The following is a 21,286-nucleotide window of genomic DNA, read 5'->3' as shown; positions in this document are numbered from 1 at the left end:
CTGTCTTTTGTCATTGGCCTTTCTTTGAACATTCTCCCTTCTTTTCTCTGCCGTAGTTAAAAACATTTTTTCTTGTTCATGTAATGAACAGGTCAAATTATTTCTGTGTGCTTCACCTAAATCTATGTCACCTATAGTCAGAAAGTATTCTCCCATATAACGAGTCACATCACTCTTGGGGTGAACAATGTTCAGGTTTCCCCGAATAGGAAGTTCAGAAAAAATTACGTCAGAGTTAGAATAGTAATGCTGTAAAGTTCCTCTATAGAAGAGGCTTGCTAAAATACTACAGGAAATTCCATAGGTTAGGGGTAAATGGTGATAGGTCACACCTTCAGCTACAGAAGTGGGTAGCTTCATACAGACATAGCAGTCTTCTATTTCCATAGCTTCTACATAGTGTACTAAAAGATTAGCAAATACATTTAAGTGTGTTCTGCTTTTGATTCTGTGATAATGTAGTCCTCCCTCATCTGATGCATCTAAGTCCATTTTTGTCTGTCTAAGGCTAAGGGGCACATGCATCAACCTATTTAGGAAATGCAAACGGTGCGAATCGGTAAATTCGGCCGTTTGCGCTTCCTAAATACTTTTGGGATGCATGAAACAATTTTTCAAAATTCGTTTTTTCTTGCATTTCCTAAAAATGCGAATGCATTTAAGGAATCGCATTTGTGCGATTCCTTAAATGCAATGCATCAATTTTTAAAAAAATTCGAATTTTGAAATAGGAAGTGCAAATTAACACGAGGTTGACCCTTGTGTTAATTTGCGAAATTCTTTAAAAAAGCACAAAAATGCATTTTGGAAAGGGTCATGTTACAGACACACATGTCCTTAGGACATGTGTGTGTGAAACATGCACTTTAAAATACATTTCAGGGGTGCAGGGGGGGGTCCTTTGGACCCCCCTCTGCACCCTTGCAATGCATCAACAAATTGCGAATTCCAAAAAAAAGAAATGCAAAACGGCATTGATTCCTATGGGCCTCTAGGCCCATAGGAATCAATGTAATGCCTTTCCTTAATTGCGATTCGCAATTAAGGAATCGCAAATTCCGAAAATTAAGAAATGCTAAAAAAATTTAGAATTTCTTGATGCATAGGATTTTGCAATTCCTAAATTGCGATTCCTTAATTTTCGCAATTTAGGAAATGCAAATTCCTACAATGATGCATGTGCCCCTAGATGTTTTCTCGCGTCTTTCTACACTTTGTGGTGTCTCTTCTGTCGGCAGAACATCTGAGTCCTTTGTCACTAGTTTAGTAGGGTACAGGTTAGAGTCTTTGCTTATCATGAAAGGTATTAAGATTGTTAGTCCTATCCATATTATCAGTACTATTGCTACACTACACAAACATATTTTACAGCATGTTTTACAGCAATTCTGTCTAGGTCTTCCATTCACATTCGAATCAGACATTTTGGCTTAGAAGAAGTTTTTCAACCCCTCTTTGTAACTTTACACAGGTGGCTTACGCAGGTTAAATTTCAGGTGGGGTCTTCTTCGGAACCCTGATCAGCAATCGATTCTTCGTCTCTCCTGTCACTTATCTCGAGGTCTTCAAATTCCTCTAATACTAGGTAAGACAATTCAGGACTCCGATATTTTTCGTTTTGTCTTTTTATTCTGTCACTTCTTCTTTTAGGCTTGGCTCCAGCCCTTTCCCTTTCACTGGCAGCCCTTTTTCTGTCTTCTAGCTTTTCCTCCACAGTTTTCAATCTCAGTTTCAGTCTTTTTATGAATCTTGGTTCATTTTTCTTCTTTTTAAATCTTTTAACTGGCACTGTAATTTGGCTTTCTTCACGAGCTCTTTTATTTTCATTCAGTTGTGGAACAGCTATTTCGACGCTTCCGTCTCCTTTTCCTGTCTGACTAGTCCCAGGTCTTACTACAGTTTCTTCTGCCTGGTTGCTAAACTGGCCTGGTTCAGGAGTATGCTGATTTTGATTCTCAATTGTCTCAGATTCTGTTTCCTGAACACGTTCGTCTATTTCTATCTGATCCTGTTCATGCACTTCGATTCCTTGATCTTCTTCCACATGAACTTCCGCCCTAATTTCTAACTGTCCCTTTTCTGTCTCTGGAGTTGTAGGAGGTGTGTCGATGACCTGTCCTGTCCCTATCTGACCTCCTTCCTCATCAGATCTGTCATGGATTTCGATTATATGTTTTTCTCCGTCTAGTCCTGTCTCGTCCTCACTATCCCACTCTCTATCTAGGTAGGTGTATCTTCTGGTTCTTATTGGATCAAGAGCCAGATCATCTGCTAGGAACCATTCGTCTTGACTGGTGCTCGGTTGTTCGTCCTCAGCTATTTCAGGACCATCATCTGGAGACCCTTCAGCTGCACAACCTTCAGCTTCAGCCGCTTCTTTTTCAGTCACTTTCTTGGTATGACTTGCATGGATCCACTTTGGCACACCTGCACACTTCACCGCAGTTGTAGTGATAAGAATCACTTGCCTCGGCTTTCCCCACTTCGGTGCTAGGCAACTCTTTCGGTGTGTTTCTTAAGCACAACCCAGTCCCCTGGCTTCAGATTATGGACTGGAGTTGTTGGCCTGGCGACGGCGTCTTCCCCAATCTGGTGAGAGATAGAACGCACTTGGTCACCCAGCTGCTTGCAGTATTCTAGTACCAAATCATCAGAAATACTTAGCAGTTTGTGTCCTGGTACCCATGCCTGCCGCATCACTCTTCCCATTAGTATCTCATGGGGACCCAGGCCTGTTTTTCGGTCTGGGATACTTCTTAGTCCCATCAGGACAAGGGGTAAAGCGTCTATGCAATTCAATCCAGTAGAGTTACACATTTTTGCCAGTCTTGATTTTATAGTGCCATTCAGCTGGTCTACTACTCCAGAAGCCTCTGGATGATATGCACAGTGCAGTTTTTGTGTAATTTTAAATGCCTCAAAGAGCTGTGTTATTACATCATTGGCAAAAAGCCCACCTCTGTCTGATTCAACTATGACTGGAAAACCGAACCTAGGTATCAGTTCCCTTAGTAACAATTTGGCTACAGTAATGGCGTCATTTTTCTTAGCTGGGTGAGTTTCCACCCATTTGGAAAATAGGCAGACTATGACAAGAACATACTTCATTCCTTTACAATGGGGCAACTGTATAAAGTCAACTTGTAGTCTGATAAAAGGACCTTCTGCTTTTCCAATTGTACTTGGTAACACCACTGTTTTCTTTCCAGGATTAAACTGCTGACAAGTTAAGCACCTCCGGCAAAGTGCCTCTGCAATGTTCCTGAACTTCAAATTGTACCAGATTTGTCTAAAAACACGAACCATCGCATCTCTCCCTATGTGTGAGTCTCCATGTATCAGTCTTGCCATAGAAGCAATCATGCTGTCTGGTAACACAGGCATACCATCCCTATAGACAATAACACAATCTCTAGCTCTTGGTTGACAGTCATCTTTCTCCCATCTTTCCTTTTCTTCTGGTTCTGCTGCTTGTTGCAACCCTTTCATTTCCTCCCAAGTTGATACATCCTCAAACACCATAAGTTGGCAGCTGTTTCCGACTCCCCCCAAAGTGATGTTCAATGACATTTTGTTTCGGGCACAATATTGGGCTATTGGGTCAGCATATCGGTTACCAGCTGTCACATTGTCATTGCCAGATTTGTGAGCAGCGCACTTGACCACTGCCAATTCTTTTGGTAACTGGATTGCTTCCAGTAGGTTCTGTACCACTTTTCCATTTCTGATAAGGGTACCTGAGGAAGTCATGAATTCTCTTTGCAGCCACAACTGGCCGAAGTCATGCACAACCCCGTAACCATATTGACTGTCAGTGTATATAGTTACTCTTTTGTTTTTACCATTTTTACAAGCTCTTGTCAATGCAATCAATCCAGCTACTTGTGCAGATTTTACTCCAAATAGGTAGGATGCTTCCATTGTTTTTGCTAGTGTGACCACAGCATAGGCAGCACTTAGGCCTCCATCCTCATGTCTTAAACAAGAGCCATCTACAAACAATTCACAGTCTTCTATGGGCAAAGCCGTTTCCTTGATATCTGGGTGTTGTTTCGTGCTATATTCAGTAAGATCAATGCAATTATGCTCAACCTCTTCCCTGACTTCTGCAGCCAGTGTATTTGGTAATAGCGTTGCTGGGTTCAGTATATTGCATCTATTGATGGTTACATTTGCAGCACCCACTAAAATCCTTTCATACTTAGTCAGCCGACTAGGTGTGAGGTACTGAGTCTTGGTCCGGGTCAGGAGGATTACAACTGCATGTGGAACATACACTGTTACCGGATGTCCCATAACGATGGATTCACTCTGTTCAAGACTCGTGCAAGTTGCAGCTACTGCTTTTAGACATCCAGGCAATCAAGCAGCCACTGAATCTAAGGTGGCAGAAAAATATGCCACCGGACGTCTAGTTAGACCATGGATTTGGGTCAGGACTGAAAGTGCACAATTGTCTTGTGTGTCACAAAACAAGGCAAAATCTTTTGAATAGTCAGGCATTCCCAATGCAGGAGCTGAGCACAGACAGTTTCGTAATTTTATCCAGGATGTCATGTTTTCATCATCTCACTCGACTGGATCCTTTGCTCCTTTCTTGGTCATTTTTATTAATGGTTTGGCTAGGACTGCAAATCCCACAATCCACTGTCTACAGTATCCTACTACTCCCAGGAACATTCTGATGTCTTTCTGAGTACGGGGTAATTCCATGTCTCGAATTATCCTAATCCTTTTTGAAGTAACTTTCCGGATACCTTTTTCTATCTGGTGCCCCAGATATTTCACTGAATTTTTGCAGAACTGTAATTTGTCTGGCGATACCTTATGCCCTCCTTTACCTAGATGGTTCAACAATGCAATAGTATCAGTAACACAGTCGTTCCGACTTTTAGACGCCACCAGAAGGTCGTCTGTGTACTGGACAAAAACTGATTCTCCAGGTAAGACTAATGATTCAAGGCATCTTTTTAAAATCTGATTGAAAATAGAAGGACTCTCTGTGTTCCCTTGAGGGACACGATTCCAGACGTAGACATGACTGTCGAATTCAAATGAGAAAATAAATTTGCTGTCTGGATGCAATGGGATAGAAAGGAAAGCGTGACACAAGTCAATGACGGTAAACCATGCAGCATTCCATGGAATTTGGTACAAAATCACTGCGGGGTTTGGCACAATAGGACAACAAGGAGCAACAATTTTGTTTACCTTGCGCAGGTCTTGCACTACCCTGTACTTCCCACTAGGCTTTTTGATTTCAATTATGGGCGAATTACAAGGACTCCTCATTACTTCCTGAATGATGTTGGCTTCTAGCAATCTTTTTATTTCAAGGGCAACTCCGGCTTTAACTTCTGCGTTCATTTTATACTGCTTGGTATTTGGGTAAACTGCATTTGGTTTTATGGCTGTTTGAATCGGGTCTACATTTGCCATTAGTCCTACATCCCTTCCAGTGAAATCCCACACTTCTGGTATCACTGTCTGTTGGAGTTCTTCAGGTAAATCTTGCATTGTCAATTTCTTGATCTCTGAGTCAGGCCTTAGCAACATTATTGGTACAATCCGTCTTCATCTGGAGTCTGGATTTCAACGCCTTTTGGTATGCAAAAGATGGTGCAGTTCATTTTGCACAGCAAATCACATCCCAATAAGTTCACAGGACTAGAATCACAGACAACAAATCTGTGCATTTCTTTAAAGTTTCCTATTGAAATCTCCATTGGTTCAGTTACTGGAGTACTAATTATCTGGTTTGACACACCCACTACTTGGATTGCTTCTCCCGAGAGGGGTAGGTTAGGAACGTCTGCTGTTCTCACAGTAGGTCGGGTAGCACCAGTGTCCAACAGAAAGGTGACGTCATTTCCATTTCCTTCAACCTTTCCTTCAATGTATGGCCCTGTCTGGTCTACCGGCAAGGAGGCGCCAAGTACGCACTCCTCGTCCTCCACCCTCAGGCCCCGTCAGTAAGGTTCATCACAGAGGAATGTATCATTCAACAGGAATTGTGAGGTTGCTGCATTTCTATCCTCTCTTCCTTCCCATACCTTGACCCCCTCATTCTGCTAAGCTTGGTTCTTATAGTTAGGTCTAGGAGCACGAGGCAACTAATTCTGTTTTACCTGATGCTGGGTCTTTCGTAGCCCCTCTTTCTGCACCTGTGGATTTAAACCATTAATTATGACATTACCAGTCTGTAAATTCGGACATTCGTCTCTCCAGTGCCCTATCTGACCGCACCCATGGCAGGGGAATTTCTTCATGGCCTCCTCTCGACTCATTTTAATTTGGGGTTTCCCTCCTCCCCCGGAGCTTGTGTTCGGGGTATTATTATTCATTTGACTTAACTGTTTTTCTTGTTGTTCCACCAATTTCACTTGAGCCCACATGACCTTTTCTTTAAAGGCCTTCCGTTTATTCTCCACCTCATCTTCACAGTACTTGGTGTACTTCAGGACCTCATTTATGGGTTTTCCCTGCCAACAGATTTTGTTATCTCTAATCCACTGGGAGATTTCAGGTCTCAATCCCAACTTGAATCGATTAATGAAATGGGTCATATCCTTCATTTCAATGTTATCAATTCCACTGTAGGTTTTGAATACCTGCAACAGCCTTTCGTAATAGGAGTGAACAGTTTCATCACGATGTTGGGTAGTCCTATCTATGCGGGTCCAATCAGTTTCTTTGGCTGGCACCTTCCCTTTCAAATATTGTATTACCTTATCTTACTGCCTCATTACATTCGGAGAGGGAGCTCCTGTTCTTGAGTCTCTTTCATACTCCTCACTGGGCCAATCAACTGCTATTTTACATTCTGTCCATAAATCTACAGGAACTACAATGTCATAGAACCCATCTAGGTCCTTCAGGAGGCACTTTTGGACTTTGACGAATCTCTCGACCTGCCTGTACCTCTCAACAGCGGAAATCATTGGTAGAGGACACAATATCCTGTCGGGACCATGGTACATGTACATATTTTCCACCTGGCACTTCTCTCATGGGATACAAAGTTTCTGCCTTATCGACTTCTTTTAGGACATATTCAGAAGTCCTCGGTCTGGCATTACTGTGTTCCTTTTTCTTTGCCCATCTGGCTTTCCATTTTTCTAAGTCTTCCCATTTCTGCAACAGATTTAACAATTCCCTTATCTGCACCTTTTTCCCGGACACATTCATGTTTTCTAGGTCTTTGTCTGAAAATTCTGCTCTGTATGGTTTTTGTAGGACTTTTGACCTGCTAACATCAATTCCCATATTAGCTGCTGTGTCCATTAGTTTCTCATGGAACACTCTGGTATTTCTGGTAATACTTTTGCAGATGAACAAAAGTTCATCCTCACTAAGGGTATTCAATCTGTCCAGTCCCACATTCCCAGCCATTAGTTCTTCCAACTCTATTCTTAGCTTGTAAATATCTAATGGTTTGGTCTGGGGCGTTTCCCTTTCTAATTCTCGGGTCCATCGATCTAGTTCCTCCGGGGTCACTACTGTGGCGTTCCGTGTCCCTGAAGCTGTTTCAATCAGGACTTCCTTGGCCCTAGTCTGAGTTCTCGGTCGTGGTACACTGCTTTCCGGTTCCCTTATGGGCAGATCCATTAGGGAGATTACAGATTCGCATTCACTTGCCTGATCATCAACTATGAGAGGCTCTTTTCTGGGCTGGGCTACAGGGGGTGTAATAACTGGCGTTTTTGGACTAGCCTGTCTATCCCCATAGAGAGGAACGACGGGACCAATAGTTACAGGAATTGTCAGGGCTTCAGGACTGGGATTTATCTGAGCTATTGTCTGGATGAGTTCATTTCGCTGTTTAATTAAGGCTTCTTTTTCTCGTTCGTGTAAAACCCTGTCATTGGAAGGGTCATGTAATACTTGCGGAACTAAAGGAGGATACAGACTCGGGGCAGTCGGGACTGTCATAGCTGATCTTTCCTCACCAAATGGCTTATAATTTGGGACAGTGGTATCAGGACTACAAAATCCGTCATTACTAGTTTGTTTATTGCCTGTACCTGCTGTATCTGTTTCACTAGCACTTCTCCTTCTAGGAGGTCTAAAGAAGGGGTTTTTCGAACTCAGGGACCTGGATTCCTCATCATATGGCGGTGGATTTTTCTGAATCACCTGTAGACATTAGGTGTCGGGTTTTCTCGTTGCTTTTTCCCTCCTATAGGTTCATCTACACCAAATACTGGAAATAGTCCCTCAACCATCATATTCTGTCTCCACTGTTTCATCTTTTTCTCTTTTGTCTCTCGCTGCATTTTCAGGTACCATTTACTTATTCCCTTATCCATTCTGGGTCTGTCGCGCTCTAGAGCCTCAATCTCCCATTCTTCTAAAGCCTCATATTGAGTCAATCTTGGTCTGGGATGTAAGTCGTTCATTCGGGTCCTCAAATTAAACAAAATTCTACTATTAAAGGTACCATCTAAGGGAAATGCTAAGACTCCATCTTCCTGGGTATACTTTACCCAATTCTCCAACCATACACAAGTATGATAACCTTTATCAAACATCATAAATTATGCAGGAGTATTAGGTGGTGTAATGATTACACCTTCTCTAGTTTTAATGGGCTTGTCTTTCTTGAAGTAATTCTTGATTTTGTCAGCAAATGACATTTTCCTCTTACTTCCGTACATATTGTAAGGTCTGTCTCTTAGCATCTGATCCTTGCGAAACCCTAAATGTTGTGGATCAGGTAAGAATTCAGGATACCACATAGACTGCGTAACCAGAAGCTCCGTGTTTAACTACGTCTTTTTGTTTACAAACCCCTTCCAATGCTAGCGCGTCTTCTAACTTTTCAATAACCAATCAACACAGGGATTGCAAATATTCTCGAGCAATGGGTGCGCGGCCTTTTCGCGAGACGCGGTCTCACACTCCGGCAATCACCCCTCCTTTACAATACCAGCTTCGTTACACGCCCACTGTTTCAACTAATACCAGCGCGGCAAGGAGTGACGTCAGCGCAGCTTCGCGACCGACTCCCTCCTTCACAAGGTAACGGAAACTTTAAATTTTTCTTAAAGTGCAAGTGCTCAATTTAGTTAACAACGTATAACATTCGCCACTGTACTCGAGTGTCTATAAAGAACGTTTTGTTTCACTGCAAGTAAACCTCTTCTGTCTACTTTTCATACACTACGGATAGACCCTTCTGCCTACCCTTCATACAAGCATTAGAGAACCTGTTACTTCTTTTGACTTATCCACTCTTTCCGGGATATATACTAAATCTAAAGTTTCACCAGTGAACTCCCCTGCTATAACTCAAGCTCCGATGAACCTATTACTCCTTCCTCGTGTGACCCTTACTAGGTAATATCACAGCTGAAGTTTCATTAGCGGACTCGTTGCTACCATTTATTGAACTATTCATTCAGAAAACCCTAATTAGCGCTTCCAGTTCTGCCTTAACCATGCACTAATCTTCCTCACAGTATGTGACCTCGCTGCGGAGTGGATTCTACTCACCACCCGCTATTCTGCCCCCGGGGAATTTCCAGACAACATAAAACAATCACTAACAATTGGTTAATGAACATTTAATATAGCAGCATTTCATAAAACAGTTTAAACATTTCATAACATTTTCATACCAATACATTTTCAGTCGATCGATCTCAAGGAGAAAATACATTTTAGCAGCACATTTAAATTTTTCACGGGTTATCAACAATTGACCTATCTACCTGTCTCAACTAGTCCTAACCATAGCTCTGCTACCAGAAAATTACTGATAGAGCGCGCAGGTCACCCGACTCTGATTTACCAAATATACACTACTGGGCCCATAACGTGTCTTATCATTATTTCCTAAATCAGGTAGCCTACATACCGCTATCAGTAATTCGGGGATTTTCTTTTCTATTTATTTACGTGTACCTGACTTACCAATCCTCGGAAACAGGTACCTATGATCACAATGGACCAGGAGCTACGATTGAGATTTCAAGCAGATAACACCAATACCATATACATTTATCTTGTTTATACCATGTAATAACCACAAACGCAAGAAGTTTTAAAAGCTTTATCTAAATCATTAAAGTCTTCATATGCCATGAGAATGAGATTTACACAGATCAGACTATCAATAACTAATATCAGAAATACAGTGTAGCTATGAATCAAAGTAAGACAGAAACTAGAACCACGCTATTATAGTAAATAGACCTTCAAAATGTTACTAAAGGCGGGTAAAGAAAGGGAACATACTAATCAAAGTAACTTTCCGAATATGCTATCAGTTAAAGAGAAAACGTCACTCATGAAAGTTTCTATATCAACAAGTACTTATTTCCTATAGGGAGGGTAAGACCGGGACATACTATATATGAAAACAGTTTCAGTGGTTGACTAAGGGTAGAGAGAAATATGGAATGGGCTAGAAAACCATTTGCATGAAAAGTCAATTTTATATAAGGACAGGGAAATAACATAGGCAAGTTTGCTTTATTACAGAAGGGAGAAAGAGTTGAGAGTTGAGAGACAAACACCAACACAGACTATATTTACCTAGAACAGTACGAAGACTAACCCTGGCCACGGGTCAGTTGGGAAAGGCGGGAAAGGACCGTCAAGGACTTAGGATGCCAGTAGGCGAGCAGGTACAGCTCATGGACAGTCAGTACAGGATCACCCCAGGATTGGATCAGGACTGGGCTCACGGAAGGGTACGACCAACACCTGCAGCTTCGGATGCAACGCCTGCGCTACGCCCTCTCTGCAAGGAATCTGCCAATAACCCCAATTGGGTTCTCGAATCTCCCAGCAAAGTGCTTCGCCAGCACTTAAATGTTTCTCCACCCCAGACTAAGTTTGTGGAAATTACGGACAGAGTGCTCCGCAGCTCTCTGTATCAATCACCTATAGAGTTCGTAGGGTCAGTGACAGGTCAGCTATTCGGACAAGTCTGACAATTTCTCTAGCTAAACCTAGGACAGTTATACTGTTTTCGGGTCAGTAGACCACCCACAAATGTTGCAAGTGTAAGGATCCCCAACTTCGGATTGGACAAGAGAGGTGGTTAGGTCATTGTCTCCACCTAGAATTTGGTGTTCCCACAATTAATATTCAATTTCTTGAACCCACCCCTTACATTCCAGTTCCCATGGCATAAGAATACAGAAACCATAGCGCACACAGTGGAATATCAAAAATGTAACAATTTCAGGTGCAGTTCGGCTCTTCTCGCTGAGTCGTAGGTCGATTCCCAGGAGCATCTCAGCTTCAGCAGCCAGCTGGCTAAGTTCCACTACTGCGTGATTCGGTTTTCCTTCATCACGTGGTTAGGGCTACATGGGCTTCAAAGATGGAGTGGCTACCCGCTCCCAGGCCCACAATTAGCGATACATGAAAAGTAAGCGAAAACAAATTAGAAACATAGGAAAAAATGAATACACTGTATACCATGAATGGCTTCACTACACCCCTTACTTTATAATATCTATAGCATTAGGAGTTAAGCAGAATGAAACATCTGAGCAAAAGCAGCGGTGGCAAGCAAAGAGCATGTTAGAACAAAGCGGCCATATTTAGCAGTACTGCGCATGAGCGAATAATCCCTCCAGAACTACGAGTGCGTCACATCACATGGGGATGACCGACGCATGCGCAGACCGAAATCCCGCATAGCAGCGACCATATTAGTTGCAAGCGTAGTTAGGATTAATAAACACATAGGCAAGCGTCTCTGGGACACCCGCGTGTGGTGTAAAAGTGCAAGATTAATAATCGAAACAAATTGGTTATTACGTTAAACATTATGCAAGGTTTTTGAATTCAAGCAAGTCGCGTAACGTGTGAATCCTTGCTCCATCAGAACTGGCTAGCCCCAACTGGCAGATACTGACTTACTTATAAGTCCCTACTATATTGTACCCAGGGCATGTAAAGCAGAGTGATGAAAACAACAGGGTATGGAGGGGTCCTAGGGAGATTTTAAGACTTGCAAGGATTAGATCCCGAAGCAATAACAATTAAACACATGAAAAAGAGACAGCAGAGATGATCTCAATGTGCTGCTAGACGTAATCCCATCACCCACCAAGGTGGCATGCTTTATCATCTGGGATTCTCCTCTTGACGGGGGGCCCTAGGCCCGCCAAGGGCTACAACCCCCTCACTGTATGGGAGGAGCTCAGTGATGTCTTTATTCCTAATCTGTTTAGGATATAAGAGATCCTTCAGAGAAGAAGAGAATTTAATAGTTTGGGTAGCGGGCGCAGTGCGAAACAAAAGACAGTTATAATGTGAACGGAGTGATGCTAAAACTAACTATCATGAGCAATACAAACTTTATTGGTTTGTTCCTAGTGTCAGGATTAAATACAGAGCACCTGCAGTTTGAAATAATAACTGCATGTGGTGGACATAAAAGGGTCCACATGTTTCAGCCTCAAGGACCCTACAAGGTATCGCAGCTTTTATCAGGACCAAAAGATATTTTGTGCTACTGCGCTGAAATTTGTTTGTAAAAAAACCTGTGAGAACAAATATAGAATAATAAATATATACACAACCAGTAATCCCGCGTTTGGTGTATTCGATTTACTGGTCGTACCTGTGGATGACAAAAACAACAGAGGAAATCAAATAATGCATGCGTCTCTTAAAGAAGACAAGGGGGGTATTAATGTGGCCATGTGAGACTCTGTTCTTATCCTTGGTTTGAACATATTCGGAGGACAACAACAAAGTAAAGTAGCTTACCTGTCTTGTACGCATAAGACGCCTCACCTTTACCTGGTGACAGGTCAGGGGAGGGGCACCACTCTGAGAAAAAGGGAAGTGATCACTGTGTCCCAAAAATTAATTGTAGTTAGTAATTATTTCGACACAGTTCTGATGTTATAAATTACAAACTGTTCACAAGTCAATCAACAACAGAAGGTTAGGCAGTTGGCTGGTTGGTGTCACTAGATGGAAGTGGAAACATAGCTACCAGGTAAGTGTCTGTTGGATTCATGAATATCATTGCAGACAGTAATAGACTAAGTGTACGGTTATGAATACACAGAACATCTATGCTTTCAATTTAAATACACGTTATCAACTAGGCGTACATCAGTTTTGTAGAGGACCTTTCCAGCGCAACAAACATGCCCCGGGGTAATCAAGACACACAGCATGTATGCGTGTAACTCAACGTGTGTCTTGTTTGCAAGGTTACAAACAGAGTGTATCTAAATAGTGTGGGTTTGAGTCGGGCTGCTTACCTCTCCGTCGGTAACCCAGGCTTTCACGGAGCTGGAACTGGAGGTACTCCTCGGACCCGAGTGGGCGATTTAAATCTGTAATACCTATGTCATGTGATGTGATTGCGTCATGTTTCCTAATAAAATGCTTGGAACGGGAGGGCACGCTGCGATATGTAGTCTCCAGGATACATCAGTGCAGTTAAAGTGCTATCAGGGATACATTTTTACAGTGTATGTCTAGGTGATAATGTAATAAGTGGTAAGCCCAATGGGTTACTTTTATTAGGCGAATCTTATTTGAATTTAATGTCATTTTTTAGGAAAAGCAACTTTAAGAGAGTTGCAACTCTGTAGCCAAGTTTGTCCAGTGGCCTCACACGGTTGCTCGCCACCAGATATCTTTCTGCTCTCCTGGGAAGTTGTGTGAACAACTCACAAGCTTAGGAACAATGGTAACCTGTTACAGAGGGAGGTATTACTTCCCCCTTGGAGAAAGCCACTCAGGATGTTGGCCCAAAAGGTGAACTTCAAAGGCGAAGCTTTCTCTTAAGGGCAAATGATGATCACAGTCATGAGGGGTTGCATCTTTGTTCAGGTAGACAGGCTGGCGGCAGGAACAGAGAGGGGAGACCAGTGCCCAAACAGTTTTTCCTGTGAGTGTGTAGCTCACTTGTAGCCACACCTTTAGGGTGGGCTATTAATAATTAACCATAGTCCTCTTGGGAACTGAGGGAAACTGAGAGCTCTTGCTGTTGAGTTGCAGTGATCTTTACTGACAGCATACATAGATAATCTACTTCAACTTTTAGAAAATTCAGAAACAATAGAAGGGCTGCTGTACATGTAAAGTAACCACTGCTGTGCTACTGTGGTAATCACTGCTGTCTGTGAAGAATTGAAAACACATTGACATTGACAATTAAATAATCAATTGGGCAGGATTCGAATCCTTTAAAGAACGTTTGATAAGGAGAAGATTCATCATGCTGCATCCATTTAGGCAAATCAAAACATTCTGAGAAAGCCAATTATTCATGAGCCTATCTTTTATACAGGTACTACATGAATGAAAACATGCCACAAGTATCACAACAAGCTGCCAATGAATCACCTAATATTTCACTAGTCCTACCAGGGACCAACCTTAGGTTAATTGTTAAGATCATATGATAGCCTAATTTAAGTTTATTTTAAAGCGTCATCCATTTTCAAGATGAGTTTCAAAATCTGCTAGGGCATTTTTATGTATATGTAATTTTATTTATATAGCACTTACTGATGAGAGCTTTTTGGTGAGTAGCGTGCTACTCCTGAACCCAAAAGGATTAGTGGTGGAGGAGGGAAGGGTCTCTAGAAAGGGATCATGGAGATCATAGTAGTAAAATGAGGTTTGGAATGTGTCAAAGGAGGAATACATCAGGGAGAAAATCCGGAAAAGGTTGTTTGGGAGATCATAGTAGGACAATGAGGTTTAGGGTGAGCTAGGAGAGATAGAGAAGGAAGACTATAGAAAGGGTTATTTTGGAGATCATAGTAGTAGAATGAGTACGGGTACAGCTAAAAGAAGAAGCCTCTGATAAGGACGGCAAAAAAAATTGGGAAAGTATCTATGACAACAGCGGCTCCAGAGTAAAGTCCGTCCCTGTTCCTATAAAGGAAGCAGTTTGGGGAGTGTATCTGGAAGATCTCTAGTCTGACAATGTTGATTCGGTGGAGCCACATTCTCCTTTTTTTGCATCCCTTTCTTCTTCCCCAGCATACTGTTCTCCCTCTATGAATAAGATTGTGGACATTATTAAGGGAAAGAGAACTTCTGGGCCAGTGGGACGGATGAAGTGCCTTTTACTAAAATTAAAAGGGAGTCCTTGCAGTGGGCTTTTTACCTTACTCCCCTGTTTGCCCTTGTTATCAGCATGGTGTTACCCCTCCTTCTTGATCTGGCATCTTAATCCCGTTGAAGAAAAAGGGTCCAAGACATCTCCCAAGCTACTATCGCAAATAGCACTACTGGATGTGGTAGGGAAAATATTTGCCAGGAGTATCTTGAACCACTTTACGGGGTGGGTTGAAGAGGAAAGGATGCTCCTAACGGAGCAAGCTTGTTTTAGAAAGAAATATTGTACATTTGATAGCTTATATATGCTGAAACTCTTAGCCAAAAAGTACAACTCTTTCCGAGGGCTCGATGCTTAAGTGGCATTCATGGATTTTTCCACAGCCTTTGACAGGGTAGACTGTTCAGCACTATGGAAAAAAACAGTTGCCGTCCATGCAGGTAACGGGTGAGGCTGGGTAAGGGGGATTTCGAGGGACGATGCAGAGGGAAAATTAAATAAAGAATGAATTTTCCCTTGGCATAGTCCCTTGAAATCCCCCTTTACCTGGTCCCATCCCCCCACCACTGTTACCTGCATTGACCGCAGCTGGTAAAAACTAAAGAAGTTAGGGATGCCCGGTATTCGCCTATCATTAATAATTGCCCTTCACTCTTCCACATGGTGCTAGCTGTAACTGGGGGCGGGGGGATGGAGGACTATGCTATACAATTTTAACTCAAAATGACATGAAACAGGGTTGTTGTTGGTCCCTTTGCTTTGCTCATTGTATGTCTCGGACCTTTCTGACTGACTTGCATCTTACAAGGGAGATATGCTCAAGATAGGTTGTCATCCCTTTCCTTGCTTGATGTATGCAGATTCCATTGTGATTATGGACCTAACGCCCAAGGGCCTGAGCAACAGGTTGCTGTCTTTACAATAGTATTCCATCCTGCACTCTTTAAAGGTCAAGTTGTCAAAAAGCAAGGTAATGATTCTAAAAAGTGGAAAGGTTGGGAAGAATAGAACATTTGTTTGGTGCTTAGGTCAAGAGAAGCTGGAGATTGAATTGTGTTCCTTTAAGGCCTCCTTGCATGCTAATGGATTTTGTGCTTTCATAATGAAATGGAGCAAAGACATTTTACTCAGCTGTTAACCATTTTTAAGGCGAAAATCCCTCCTAACCTATAACATGCTGTAGAATCTATTCATTTGTCAAAATGGGATTTCTTAGAGAAAATAGGAGGGTAAATTAGATGAAAATTGTGTAATTTTAATTCTTCTGTGTCGACCCTTGAAATTAGGTTGGAATTTGGTTTTATAAGTTCCTATGTGCAGTGGTAAGCCGGTGTGATTCAGTGGGACAATTGGCTCAAGAACAAGGACTCCATGAGGGGTTTCATGAATAGTGAAGTACTTGGCTCAGAGCAGGGTAAATATTCCTTTACGTGGGATATTGCCTTTGCCCTAAGCTATTTTTACTTGCAGGAAGAAGTTCAGGTTTCCCTCTCTCCTACAAAATTGAAAAGCCATTTAAGGGTTGTGAATAGCTCTATTAGCTTTCAGAGAGATTATAGGCATTGTATGCTATAGAAAAGGCTGGTGGGGTAATAACTTAAGAAGTACCTGCCCTGGGATTTGGATCATCAACATTGCACTATTTAGAAGGAATTTGCTCTCGCTAAATGAGCTAACTGAAAACTGGCCCTTCTCTGGGAATTTGGGGAAAGAGTGTGATCTGTGTAATGTGGGTATTCAGGATCTTAACCATGTGCTCTTTATTTGTCCCGCAGTGTTCTTTTCAGTGTCGCCTCCTGTTAAGGCCAATGTTTCTAAAGAAAAAAATGAAATCAGTAGAGCTGGCATATGACTTCTTCATCCACAACAACATAAATTTAGCAATTTGCACACAAGTTTGTACATTCTAAAAGATTTGTAGGAATTTCTATTGATTTGGGTTTAGGATCTCTGCTATGTTGATGCAATAATTTGTACACATGTGTAAATATTTTAAGGCTACATGTATTCATTTTTTATTTGTACCTAGGTTGCTACTATATAAATGAGAGTAGTTTGAACACATGTTTTAATGTCTATGGCTTCTTTTGCTATTTCTCTAATGTGATTTACTGTGATTTCATATGTATTATTTTGTCTTGGTTTATGTGAACCTCTTTTGAGTTCCAAATCATAAATAAAGAATTGAATTGAATTATATAGCACTTAGTACCCCTGACGAGGGGTTGAAGCTATTTTTGGCGAGTAGCGTGCTACTCCGGAAGCCAAAAGGATTATTGGTGGATTAGTATAGGGGAATATGAGTTAATTTGAGCAAGGGGCATGTGAGTCTGTTACTTGGATTGAATAGGATAATGGAGAAATAGAAGAGGGAAGAGTCTAGAAAGTGTTAGTTGGGAGATCATAGTAGTAAGATGAGGTTTGGGATGAGTAAAAGTAGAGATGAGGAGGGAAGAGTCTCTAGAAAGGGATTAGGGAGATCATACTAGTAAAATTAGATTTGGGTGAGTCAAAGGAGGGATACATGAGGGACGAATTTAGAAAGGGTTGTTTGGGAGATCATGGTAGTAAAATCAGGTTTGGGGATGAGCCAGGAGTGATATAGGAGGCAAGAGTCTAGAAAGGTATATTTTGGAGGTCATAGTAGTAGACTGAGGTTTGGGATGAGTCAGGGAGTGGAGGTAAAGGATATATTGACAGAGGTTCAGGGTGAGACAGAGTAGTGAATTGGAGAGAATGAATGTTTTTTCCCCTTTCTTCTACAGTAGAAGTAATGTCAATAAAAAAAATGTAGATATATGACTACATAGAAAGGGTATACATGCATAAGGAATATAATATATTGAGAATAAAAGTTGTATTGTATAAACTCAGACTTTCAAGTGTTACAGTATAAAGTTTGTTTTTTGGTTAAAAGGCACACTTAGACTGCTTGATGTGTATGTCTTATAACACAGATTGTAGAGGTTGAACTGTGTCAGCCTTGTGCGAGTCATCTTTCCTGTGTCACACAAAGGGCACAGGATATTTATATATATATATATATATATGAACCAGGTGTCCTGTGCCCTTCGTGTGTGTGTGTATCTATCTATCTATCTATATATATATATATATATATATATATATATATATATATATATATATATATTTCAAAAGCACCTCCGTTTGGGGAGCCCCCGACCCTTCAGAGCGGCCTCTGGCAGCCGGGCACGGAGAGCCCCGGCTAAATTCCACGCAGAGAAACACCAAAACAGAGACCCTCTTCGGATTGCAGACAGTATTTAATGAAACAAAAGGCACAAATTCCTGTGTCCCAACTAGTTTCGGCCGGAAGCCTTGGTCACGGGCAGGAAGTGACATACATAGTGTTAGTGCCTGCATTTTATCGGCGTTTCCGTGGTCACCTGCTGGATGTAGTCATCAAAGTCCCAGAATGCACCATTGCATACGAGTAAGTGATGGAAAGTTCGTTGTGTTTGCTGATAGTGTGATGCACTATTCAGCACTCTGGTGCATGCAAAGTGGTTAATATTCCTTAGTCCAAGTGGCGAACAAGCAGGATTCCAGATCAAAGGCAAGTGCTCACATAACGTCCTGTTCCATGAAATGCCTCTGTCGTCCGAAGGATTGGAAGGGGAGTCATCCCCCACCCAAATCCCTTCCAGCGCTGCCGTTCGTGATTCATAGTGACACCTCAGTGGGTTGAATGGCAGCGTGTGGGTCATGCTCCTTCCATAAATATTTCAAAAGCACCTCCGTTTGGGGGAGCCCCCGACCCTTCAGGGCGGCCTCTGGCAGCCGGGCACGGAGAGCCCCGGCTAAATTCCACGCAGAGAAACACCAAAACAGAGACCCTCTTCGGATTGCAGACAGTATTTAATGAAACAAAAGGCACAAATTCCTGTGTCCCAACTAGTTTCGGCCGGAAGCCTTGGTCACGGGCAGGAAGTGACATACATAGTGTTAGTGCCTGCATTTTATCGGCGTTTCCGTGGTCACCTGCTGGATGTAGTCATCAAAGTCCCAGAATGCACCATTGCATACGAGTTTGATGTGTATGTCTTATAACACAGATTGTAGAGGTTGAACTGTGTCAGCCTTGTGCGAGTCATCTTTCCTGTGTCACACAAAGGGCACAGGATATTTATATATATATATATATATATATATATATATATGAACCAGGTGTCCTGTGCCCTTCGTGTGTGTGTGTATCTATCTATATATATATATATATATATATATATGCAATAAAGAAAATCTAAATATTTTTAAAACCAAAATTATTATACATATTTGTTCAAATAAATGCACATATCTAGATACATATATATAATCAAATTATAAATGTTTACATACACAGGGAAATGCCGTATATTAGTGTTTGAGTATAGTGGTTAGGAAAGAGCCAACTCTTGAGTAGTCTTCTGAAAATAAAATAGTTATCCATGGTTCTTATGGCTTGGGGGTAAGGAATTCCATTGTTGTCTGTGTGAAAAGAAGATGTACCATCTATGACTATGACATTTTTCTTGTATGTTGGGTTTTGAGATGAGGTGCAAATCTGAAGCGGAGATACCTTTGTTGAATATATTTGGTGATGTTATTCCTAATGAAAAGCAGTCCTGTTTTATGTATGCTTTGTGGGTGAAACAAAGCAGCTTGAAGGTGGGTCTTCTGGCAACTGTTAACGAATGTAGAGCCCTCCAGGCATGGGAGATGTGGGCTTGTGCCTTTACATGTAGGAGTAGTCTGGTAGAGGCCATTGGAGTAATCAAGTTTAGAAACTACAAGAGAGATAGTAGCTTGGACCTTGTGTGGAAATCCTAGGGGGGGGAGATGCATCACAGAGTTTTGATAGCATTTAAGCTTGATCTTGCAAATGTGTCCACTTGGGCATTCATTAACAGCTAGCACACCTTCTCTTTTGCCTATACGATTTTGTGTGATAATTTGATAGCCTGGAGGAACAGCTTCATGCAACACTGGAGCCTCTGTACGTTGGTTAATAATAAAAGTAACATATTTGTGACGTTACTTTGTTAGGAAACAACACTTATCCGAGACAAGGGACCAGTTAACCTGACTAGCATTTTTTGAAACCCTAGTTTAAATCAAAGTAAGGTGAGTACAGAAAAATTACTATTTTTTGTTCGAAGTCCTTCTTTTCACAATGAAGTAACTCCTTGCTTCTTGGGTGCCACCCACAAACATGTGATATAGTTTTTTCAAACTTCATCGAAGATGCCTGATTTTTCTGTATATGAATGTTGCAAGTTACTTGCCTTAGGTTGCGGAGATTCCCTAATGCTATGAGACATTTCTTGCGGGAGAATTTGAAATTGGCTTGGTGCAAATATGAAAAAGCTTCATAAGAGTTCCCACAAGGTAATAAAAAATAATCTCAATAAAAGTTTTTAGGTTCTCCATTTGTCAATATTACATGAAGATTTTGCTTCTCCGTTATATTATCTGTAGAACACCCATCCTGTTACCTCTTACTGCAGGGTTATGAAATCCCCTTAAATCTATATGGAAAGGTATTACACCAGCATGGTTTTGAAGAATTTGAGGGCTATTTACTAGCCCTGGGCATAGTGGGCGTAGTGGGGCTTCGCGGAGCTACGTGAAGTGGGCGAGAAACTACGCCCACCTCCGCACTCCGCGTAGCCCCACTACGCACCACAGGCCTCCCTCCCGCCCTCCCTAAATACGTTAAATTAAAAGGGTAAAATAATTAAAAGGCACTTACCTTGCCCGCCGCTGCCCGCCGCGTCCCCGGGGCTCGCTATCTTCATTGCTGCCGTCTTGTTTACTAATGCGCATGCGGGGGCGGCCGCGCATGCGCATTTTCTCGTGAGAAATGTGCATGCGCGGCCGCCCGCGCATGCGCATTAGTACACAAGACGGCAAAATGAGATAGCGAGCCCCGGGGACGCGGCGGGCAGCGGCGGGCAAGGTAAGTGCCTTTTAATTAATTTAAACTTTTAATTTAAAGTATTTAGGGAGGGCGGGAGGGAGGCGGGTGGCGGCCAGCTACGCTCCATCTGCGGAGCGTGCGTAGTGCCGCCTGGCTACGCCCGCTATGCAAAATGCGGAGTAGGCGGCACTACGCACACTCCGTGCACGGAGCGTAGCTGGCCGCCCACCCCTACTATTTACAGGGTTTGAGAAAATGAAACATATGATTACATTAAAATATGATCTTCTATTATGTATGGAGTA

General features: G+C 42.0%; 1 protein-coding gene across 18 annotated transcripts in view; it reads left to right on the top strand.

The window, feature by feature from the left end:
* The window catches only part of NOSTRIN (nitric oxide synthase trafficking), a 709,159-nt gene that overhangs the window by 193,761 nt on the left and 494,112 nt on the right, over window positions 1-21,286 (top strand). The window lies entirely within an intron of this gene.

The sequence above is a fragment of the Lissotriton vulgaris genome, chromosome 2_1 (genome assembly GCF_964263255.1).
Source record: "Lissotriton vulgaris chromosome 2_1, aLisVul1.2, whole genome shotgun sequence".
NCBI lineage: Eukaryota > Metazoa > Chordata > Amphibia > Caudata > Salamandridae > Lissotriton > Lissotriton vulgaris.
The sequence above is the reverse complement of the archived record's forward strand: the minus strand, read 5'-3'. Positions and strand labels throughout refer to the sequence as shown.